Genomic DNA, 10,149 nt, shown 5'->3' on the forward strand with positions numbered 1-10,149 from the left:
TAAAATGAGATGTTTATCCTGTATTTGATTGTGTTTATTTGCAGTTAGTTACACGAATTCAGTTATGGGATGAAATCGGATAGGGATGAAATTGTTTAGGGATGAAATTGTTTAGGAGTTTTAAGAGTTTAAGAGTTTAAGAGTTTTTAAGAGTTTTAGCCAAATGCTTTATAATATAGTATAGATTACTTAAAATTTAAGATTACAAAGTAAATTGTATGTAATTACAACTTATTGAAGCTCTATTTTTTAATTCGTATAACTAATTACAGATAAACATAATCTGATACAGGATAAGCATCTCGTTTTAAATATAAAAAATCTAAAATATAATTAGGATAATCATTGAGTTCTAAAAGAATCATTATCTTTATGAAAATTTGGTTGTTAAGCCAAAAATAAATTACTTCACTATATGAACTAAATTAAATTACAAAAAGAAATAAATTAAAGAAATTTTACAAAACAAAAACGAGAACTTTTAAATAGTTGATATTGATATCGATATATTTTTTCAAATTTTTATGATATCTTCAAATTTATTTTTATTCAAAAATAAAAACATTATTTTTCTCAAAGCCACATAAACCATAATATATCAAGAGAGACAAAAAATGAAACTAAACATTAAAACGGATATGTATCTCGCTGCATTGCGCGAGTACTATTCTAGTACATCTAAGATGTCTCTCAATAAAATACCAGATGTTTACAGTAATACTGTACTGTAGTCTTATTCTTATCGTAATATGTAAAATAATTACATATTTTAGTTTTTACTCATTATGAGACCAAATTTCCGTTTGATGGAACACTTTGTGATGACGAAAATAATATCAGTTTGATTGCATATATGAAAAGGATTGTTGATACTGACAAGAACCAAGCTTTCAAATCAATTGAAAATGAACTACCAGTTATGTACAATATTACTGGTCTTGTTTGGTTTATAACTGTTAAAATATACTATACTGTCAGCTTCTTTGTCCCAGAAAACAGACCAGCACGATTCAAAGTATATGTTGTAATTTTTAAACCCAAAAAGCAGTTTCAAAAGAAAAATAATACAGAATTACAAATGAGTAGTACGTCGTTAAACTCTTTCTAAAAATCTTTCTAACTGACGTAGCAAATCTCTTATTTTTATTTTTCTAGATGTAAATTCTTGTCAGATATCAATTAAGAGTACTTTTTAGAAAAAGTCTAAGAGTATGGGTGCTCATGGGTTGGTTTGATCGAATTGAAGACATTTGAACAACTCAACCCAAATGTTTGTGGTTTGAAAAATCTTAACTCAAACCAAAATGCAACGAAACCCAACCCAAACCGTACATGTTGGTCGGGTTGATACTTTAGTACATTAAAATATTATTTTAACCTTGAATATGTTATTTCTCTACTTATATTTTTTTCATCATCACTCATTTGATACAACTTATCCATACTTCTTACTCATATCACATTCCGTTAATTTTCTCAATTTACATATATGTGTTCACAGTTACAGAACATATATACGAATGAGTTATATAGAGATATGAATAAACTGAAAATATGTTTATATGAGAACGTACGTTATAGTGTAATTGTCTAATGTATATATTAATAGAAATTCAACAATCATATTAAATCCAAGAAATAAAAGGATATCGGGTTTATCGGGTTAGGTTGGGTTCAAATAATAGTAACCCAATACCTATAGTTTGAAAATTTTACAACTCGATTAAACATCGGGTTGAGTTATTTCGTGTTTGGTTGACTTGATCGGATTGGTCGGGTTTTTGAATACCTCTGTCTAAGAGTACTCGTTGCAAATGTATATGATATACTTTCTAGACAAATCACTTGTGGAATTGTTACGATTTTAACCTACATTTGCATCGGTCCCCTCTTTGAACCTCGTCTGAAGATTTATTCCCATTTTTATACCGTATAAAATAAGAAAAGTCCCCACGGAAACCGATTGTTGTCATTTGTATATAGGGTTACGATCATGGGATAAGATTGAAGTCATGTATGTGCAATTCGTCATGTCGAGTTTTATTTTATTGAAAACAGTAATTAAAAACATACCAAACAGGTTAAAAGTCAGCCATAACATATTCAAGTGTTTATAACATTCTAAGAAAATGTTTGAATGTGCGTTTCAAAAATGATTATGTGATCTTACATAACCAGAATAAGGTTATTAGGCATCTGGGTGTGTTTTTATAATAAAACGAACTACAAGATATTAGGCATCTGGGTGTGTTTTATTGCTTAAAGTTGTAATAATCAGATAATCTTGTTTGAGGGGTTTACAAATACTGATTGTTTAAGAAAGTAACAGATACATTGACAAAAAAAACATGTGTTGTGAAAAATCAAAATAATAAATGCTTCTCTAAAATTAGGTTAAAGTGGATAGGGTTGGGTTCACGTGAGACCTGTAAGACTTGAAACTTCACAGCAAAATGTTGTGAAAGTAAAAAAGAAAAAGTCAAACCTTCACAACAAAAACACTGTGAAGGTTACCTTCACAGTTTTTTGCTGTAAAGTTTCAAGTATAAAAAAATAGTCTCATGGATCTCATGAAACAGACTAATCACATGTGATTCCAAGTCAAAGTGGGTAAATAAGTAATTTTATGTTACCATATGATAATTAGCTCTCTTACATCTATTATGAGCTAAGTACTTTACATCACATCTAAATATTTAAATAATCAAAAGCATAATCAACTTATTTATAATTTAAAGATTATAAACCGATTATTACAACTTCAAATCACAGATAATTAATTTAAAAACCCGCATTCAAACGTCATTATATTCTTTTATAAAACAAATTTGAGTAATCATTATAATAATAGCTTTTATAAGCATATATAATCTATTAATAAATTACTGACAATCCTAATTAGTCCTACACGGAACCTGTCTTCAAAGACATCAATATAAGGGACATTTTGTTTACTCTCGCGATGATTGAGGCTAGACGAGTGGGGTGGGGTAGGGTAGGGTAGGGTAGGGTAGGGTAGGGTAGGGTAAGGTGGGGTGGGGGGTCGGAATTGAGAAATGTTTTGTATTTGGGCAAAGTTACTTCATCCATTTATCAACTGAGCTACATGTTAGAGACACGAAAAACATGTATCGATGGGTCAACTGAATTCAATCTGCCCCATTTCAACATGTTGTAAAAATTTATTCCTTTTGATATTCAATTGGTTTTTAAGCAATTATGTTTTTCAAATTTTTTATCTGTCTTTAGGTATTTAGTCAGTCCGGTTTTTATTTGTATATGATTCTATTATATGTATATTATCTGTATGTGATTCTATTATATGTACATGCGAAAGATCGTGTGAGAAGAAGAGTTAAGGTGAAAAACGTAAGAAGGGATTTGGACATTTGATCACGTTTAATCTCAAACTCACTCATGAATGACGCTCAATTGGATTGATCTAGTGCATCTCATCTTGGTGTATCCCATCTTGATGTGCAAAATTTTCCCAAGTCTTCAAAGGGCATTTGGTCTACTGGTTTGTGAGTATTTGGCCTACTAGGAGATCAAGGGTTCAAACCTCACCAAAGTAAGGAAGGTGTGTGAGTTTATTTGTTCTATTTTTCATAAATAAATACTATATACTTCAAAAAAAAAATAACATAGAGATTTGAAAATTTCTAAAATTAACATCTCCAACAACTATGTTATTTTGGAAATTTTGAAGATTCGAAATTTTATGTTTCTAACATCTATATTCTAAAACAAAAATAAATATAAAAATCTTTAAATTTGAAAAAAAAAATGTTAAAAAATTACACAAATGGGTCCCAATGATATATAATTGGGGCTAATTTGTTGGTATTAAATGGGACACATTGTATTCGCTGGCAGTGGGACCCACATAATTTTCACAAAGATCCTCCTCGACGTGCTTCGATCGTTGGTCCAACTAAGGACGTCCGTGGCCCACCATTCACCCGACAATTAAATCATTTTTGTTTTTAATTTTTTTTAATAAATCCAGTTCAATTTGCCATCTAATAAATTTGTGATAATAGGTTGTTTGTTTATCTTTTAATAGTTTTATAAAAAGGTAGTCTTTGAATTGTTTAGAGATGAATTTTGTTTGACAATTTATTTTTGCCTCTTAATGGTTCTAATATCCTCTGAAATTTTTTATCATGGGTCTCCCTCAATCATTCAGCTCCATAATTTCATTATGAACAATTATCAAACAATTATATTTCACTTTGCACTATCATGAGAGTATCTTAATCATTTTGACCACTTAATCATTTTGCACCAAACCATTCAGCAACTACTAAACAACCCCTAAATTTTATACATATTATATACTTAAAAAAAACAAATTTGTAAGTTATATTTTATCACAATATATTAGGGGTGAGCAGCGGAACCGGGTACCCGGCTATGGAACCGGAACCGCCTTGGAACCGCCGGTTCTGGAACTGGAACCGATATGAGTGGTTCCGGTTCCGGTTCCTAAAATACGGAACCGATTGAGAATGGTTCCGGTTCTCAATTTTTCGAAACCGTTACCCGCCGGGTACCCGGTATTTTTAAATAAAAAAATTATTATTATTTTTTAATACGAAATTTATATTAGGTTTACATCTTGAAAGCACGTCGTCATCTTCATTCTTCATCTAAATTCTTCATATATAATGCTTCGTATTTTTTTAAATTGTGTGTTCACTTGGATTCATAGTATGTAATCGTTAAACTTTGAAAATTTACCATTATAGTATGTAATCGTTAAACTTTGAAAATTTACCATTATAGTATGTAATCGTTAAACTTTGAACATTTTCTATTAGTCTATTATGGTTTGTAATCATTAAACAATATTTGTAACCATTATTATATATAATTTGTATTCTTGCTTATTTATTTAGTGTTTTGGCAACATTTTATTTTTTATAAATAACAAAATTTTAATATTTTAGGAAGCGGGTACCCGGAACCAGAACCGGTTCCCGGCAGTTTCGGTTCCGGTTTCAAAAATTTAAGAACCGCTCTAACCGGTTCCGGTTCCAATATCTCTAGAACCGCCGGTTCCGGTTCCGGTTCCTGTCAAAAAGGGCGGGTACCCGCCTATGCTCACCCCTAAAATATATATTAGACAAAACTTCTGATGTTAACAGTTATTGACATGAGTTATACAGTTATATACGGGAAGTAGAACGAAATAACGAATAGGTCTTCCTCTCTTCATTTTATAACCACATTTTCGAAAAATTGACATAAATAGTTGAATATTACGCAAATAACACTTAGGGGTCATTTACCAAACACTTACCCGATATGCACTTACCAGTAAAATTCAACATTATCACTTACTTACAGGGTAAGAATTTAGTCAACAAAAACAGCATCGCATGCAACAATTTACCCGGTAAGAACTAACCATGGTAAGAGTCATCGTCTTCACTTACCGGGTAAGATTCTTGGTCATTTCCATATTAATCCAGTAAGTTAATATGACTTAGTAAGCGCTTACCCAAATAAGTATTTGGTAAACGTCCCCTTACGCAATTTGTGCAATCTACTTTTGCAATATGATATCCAGAAAACATAGATTTACCCAACTCACGTGATATCTACTTTTCGCTTGCCCACGTAACGCAAGTAGCGCTTACGCAACTTGCGCAATGTCTACTTTTTTTTTAATATTATATTGAAAAAGTGTTACGCAAGTTGTGTAAGTGCAGTTGCATGATGTCTACTTTTTGTTTATCCACTTAACGTAAGTAGCATTTACGTAACTTGCGTAATGTCCACTTTTCTAAATATAATTTCGAAAAAGTGGATTAAGCAAGTTACCATAGTGCAACTTGCTTAATACTAAGCTATTTTCGTTAATAAGTTGAAAAATAGCTATAAATTAAAGAGGAGTAGTTAAATTGACTATTTTAGACGATTTCCCGTTCTACAAATAATTGATAACAACCAGAAAAACAAATGATTAATGAAAAACGGAATAAATTTGATTCATGTTTTGTTTGCAGGATTATTCGGATTTGAAATCCTATGATTTATTTGAAATCTTTCAAACATAGGATTTTGAAATCCCAGGAGGATGGTTGGGATTTCACGAGAATTCGTAGAATTTTTTTATAATGGTATTTTAATTATTTTTTTATAACGGGGTGTTTGGTTAGAGATATTAAGCAGTAATCAATGAGATCAAAAATAAAAGAAGCTGTTTTTTTTATATAATACAATGAACTCCTTTCCTCATAAGCTCAAATTTTCATTTCAAGTGAAACTGGAGGGAATGAAAATTCATTTTCATTTTCTTATTATTTTTTTCATTCCCATTTTCATTCATTTGCCTGAACCAAACACCCCCCTAAATTATTTATAAAAATGGAATTCTTTTCTGGTCCAAATTTGTCACTCTAAAGATTTTTTTTATTAACTTGGATATCCAACCCGTTATGCGAGCCGATTAATTCCAGGACGACCACCTGCTTTGCAGATAGCCCGGAGTCACCGTATTTGAATCTTCGTGGCCACAAGGGGATTTTTTATTCTTCTTTGAATTTGAACCTGAGACTTCCTGGTACTTTTGACCTTTGGAGCCAAGCTCAAACCAATCAGACACCACCCTTATGGTTTACACAAAATATTTTAAATCCAAATCCCTCCAATTTCAAATTTTTCCATGAAATCCAAATCCCTCAAAACCACCCATCATACCAAACATATTTAAAGAAAACTTAATTAACGTTTTATGATCGAAAGACTTGTAAACTAAGAAATTTAGCATTTAATTTTGAAAATCAGTGACGAAAATTTAGTTTTTTAATAAAATATTTATAAAAAAGAACACAGATCGAGTAATAGTTTAATCAAACATAAATTTTATTAACAATTATTTAAATCATTTATCTGTATTATATTATAAAATATTTAATAAAAATCCTTAAAAACCAATTTTTATGCATAAAATATTGTAGATTGATGCATATTACTTAAAAATTCAATATTACAAGTAAACTATGCATAAGTACAACTTATTAAAGATCAATGTTTGAATTCGTGTAACTAACTACGGATAAACATAATCAAATAGAGGATAAACATCTCATTTTAAATATAATTAGGATAATTATCGAGTTCTAACAAAATAATTAATTATTATCTTTATAAGAAAATTATATTATTAAACCAAATATTAATTATTTCGTTATTGAACCTAAATTAAATTATAATAAAAAAATTGAATTAAAAAATTACACAAAAATAGGAATTTTAAATAGTTAATTTGATAGTAATATCGTTATATTTTTGTCAAAATTTTATGATATGTTCAAATTTATATTTTATTCAAAAATAAAAACATAATCGTTTTTCAAAATTATATAAGACCATATTATAATATCGACTTACATAAAGAATAAAATAAAATATTAAAATCAAGATGTATCTCGTTGTATTGCGCGAGTACCCTTCTAGTAATTATATTGTATACCATATGAAGAATAATGGTTTTGGCATATGATTCAGTTGGTAAATGAGCAAAGTGATTTTACCCAAATACAAAACATGTTTTGGATTCAATTTTGGACCCTCCGCTAGCATTAGTCGCTGAGTGAGCCAAAAAAATGTCCCCTCACGGTAATGTGTTTGGAGGTAGGTTCCGTGTATGACATGTTAGAGTTGTCGATAGTCTACTTTTTATCCAAATTGAATGAAGAAACACGATAAATATGTTTGGACCAAAATTAGGCATGTGAATTGACCCCGACCTTTCGGGGAACCCGCTCCACCCGCCCCAGTCGGGGGCAAGGATTCCCCGTTAAACCGCGTCTTGGGGATGGGGACGGGGATCCCCGTTTGGCTCAAACTAGGGATGGGGACAAGTATCGCACTCCCTGCCCCGCCCCGCACCCGTATATATATATTAATTAACAAATTATATTATATATTATTAATTTCTATTAAATCAGTAAATAGTTTTTTTATTTCAATACGTTTTGGATATTACTAGATGTGTTTTTGGATATTACTCGATATATTTTGGTACATGTGACGTTAATTTTTTTAGATTAAATTTAACTTGTTTTGGTTTCCGATTTATTAATTATTACACGATTATGTATATTTTTTTGTATTAAATTAAATTTCTTTTGATTTTAGGTCATTATGGTTTGTAAAAACGTTCATATTTGGTTCCATCATTTAACGACTGTTAAAAATTTCCGTTAAATGACATATTTTCGTCTTTTTGTATAAAAAAATGTCATTTACCCAATCAAAAACCACATGAATTAAACTGTAAAATTGATTTTGATTGGTTAAACGACAAAATAAATCAATAAAATAACGAAAATGCTCTTCATTTAACGGAATTGTATAAACGGCCATTAGAGCTAAGGACCAAATATGAGCATTTTTACAAACCACAATGATCATCTGTAGTTTTAAAACTATGGGAACGAAAAATGTTATTTTCGACAAACCACAGTTGTTTGTTTACCTCTTAATAGTTTCATTAAGAGACAACATCTAAACCATTAAGAGCCGAACCTTGTTTGATAAAAAAAAGTTTGTCTTTTAATAGTTATAAAACCATTTGAATGATTTAATATCATGGGTTTTCTTAACCATTCACCACCCTAATTCAATTGTAAATAATTACCGAACATTTATATTTTATTTTGCATTATATCATGAGAGTCCCTTAATCATTTTGACTACTGGGGTTGTTTGTTTACCTCTTAATAGTTCTATTAAGAGGCAGATTCTGAATCATTAAGAGGTGAATCTTGTTTAGCAAAAAAAAAAGTCTGTCTCTTAATGGTTCTAAAACTCTCCGAATGATTTTGTATCATGTGCCTCCCTTAACCATTAAGCACACTAATTTCATTGTAAACAATTATATTTCATTTTGCATTATATCATGAGAGCCTCTTAATCATCCTGATCACTTAATCATTCTGCATCAAACCATTCAGCAGCTACCAAACAACCTAATTTTTTCCCTCTTAGATAAACAATTTTACTTTTTTTTACCACTTTTGACCGTTAGACTCATTATCATGTTTTCTTTTAACCTAGTTTATAATATTTACCCATTTGATTATTTTAATATAAAAATTAATTCAAATTGATTTTCTTTTCTAAATTAATCTGTCGAAATTAACACCTTTAATCAATGCTTTTAATTGTCTAGAAAAGTGGTAAAATTTCTTTTTATTTGGTACTTTTTTTAATTGAAACTGTTTATTTTTATTAAAAATTAATCGCGTGAATTAATAGTCTGATTAAGGGGCCGTTTACCAAACGCTTAATTAAGCAATCTCTTACAAAGTCACATTACCTTATGAGATGAATATAGTAAGGACCAACAATATTACCTAGAAAAGAGAAACAAAACCAAAAATCTTATTCGGTAAGTAAGAGCGACAACTCTTACCATGGTAAGCGTTTACTGGGTAAATTGTTTCATACGATGCCGTTTTGTTGGACTAAAACCTTACACGGTAAGTAAATAATAGTGTTAAATATTACTGGTAAGCGCTTACCAGATAAATGTTTGTACACGGCCCCTAAGTTTTATTTTAGAGTAAACTACAAATTTGGTTTACGTGGTTTGTCGGAAATAACATTATTCGGCTTTACAATTACAAAATCACAATACAGCCATCGTGCATTATAAAAACGTTTAGATTTGGTCTCTTACTATAACATGCATTAGAAAACTCCGTTAAATGTGGACCATTTTCGTTATTTTATCCATTTTTATGAGTTTTATCGAGCAAATTCAATTTTATGATTTTGGTCTCTATGGTTTTTGATTAGGTAAAAGACAAAAACTCAATAAAATGACTAAAATGTCCCTTATTTAGCAATTTTACTAAAATAATAAATCAAATCCCGACGTTTTTGCAAACCACGATATTCATCTTATTTGAACTGTAAGGACGAAAAATATTATTTTTACAAACCACAAGTACGTAATTTGTAGTTTACTCTTTATTTTATTAAAAATCATTAATTAATTAATTAAAAAAAACAGTTGGATGCATGATGAACACATTACACATCGTGGTGCTTGGTCATATTATATATATATATATATATATATATATATATATATATATATATATATATATATATATATATATATATATA

This window comes from Cynara cardunculus, assembly GCF_001531365.2.
Source record: "Cynara cardunculus var. scolymus isolate 2C chromosome LG 14, CcrdV1, whole genome shotgun sequence".
NCBI lineage: Eukaryota > Viridiplantae > Streptophyta > Magnoliopsida > Asterales > Asteraceae > Cynara > Cynara cardunculus.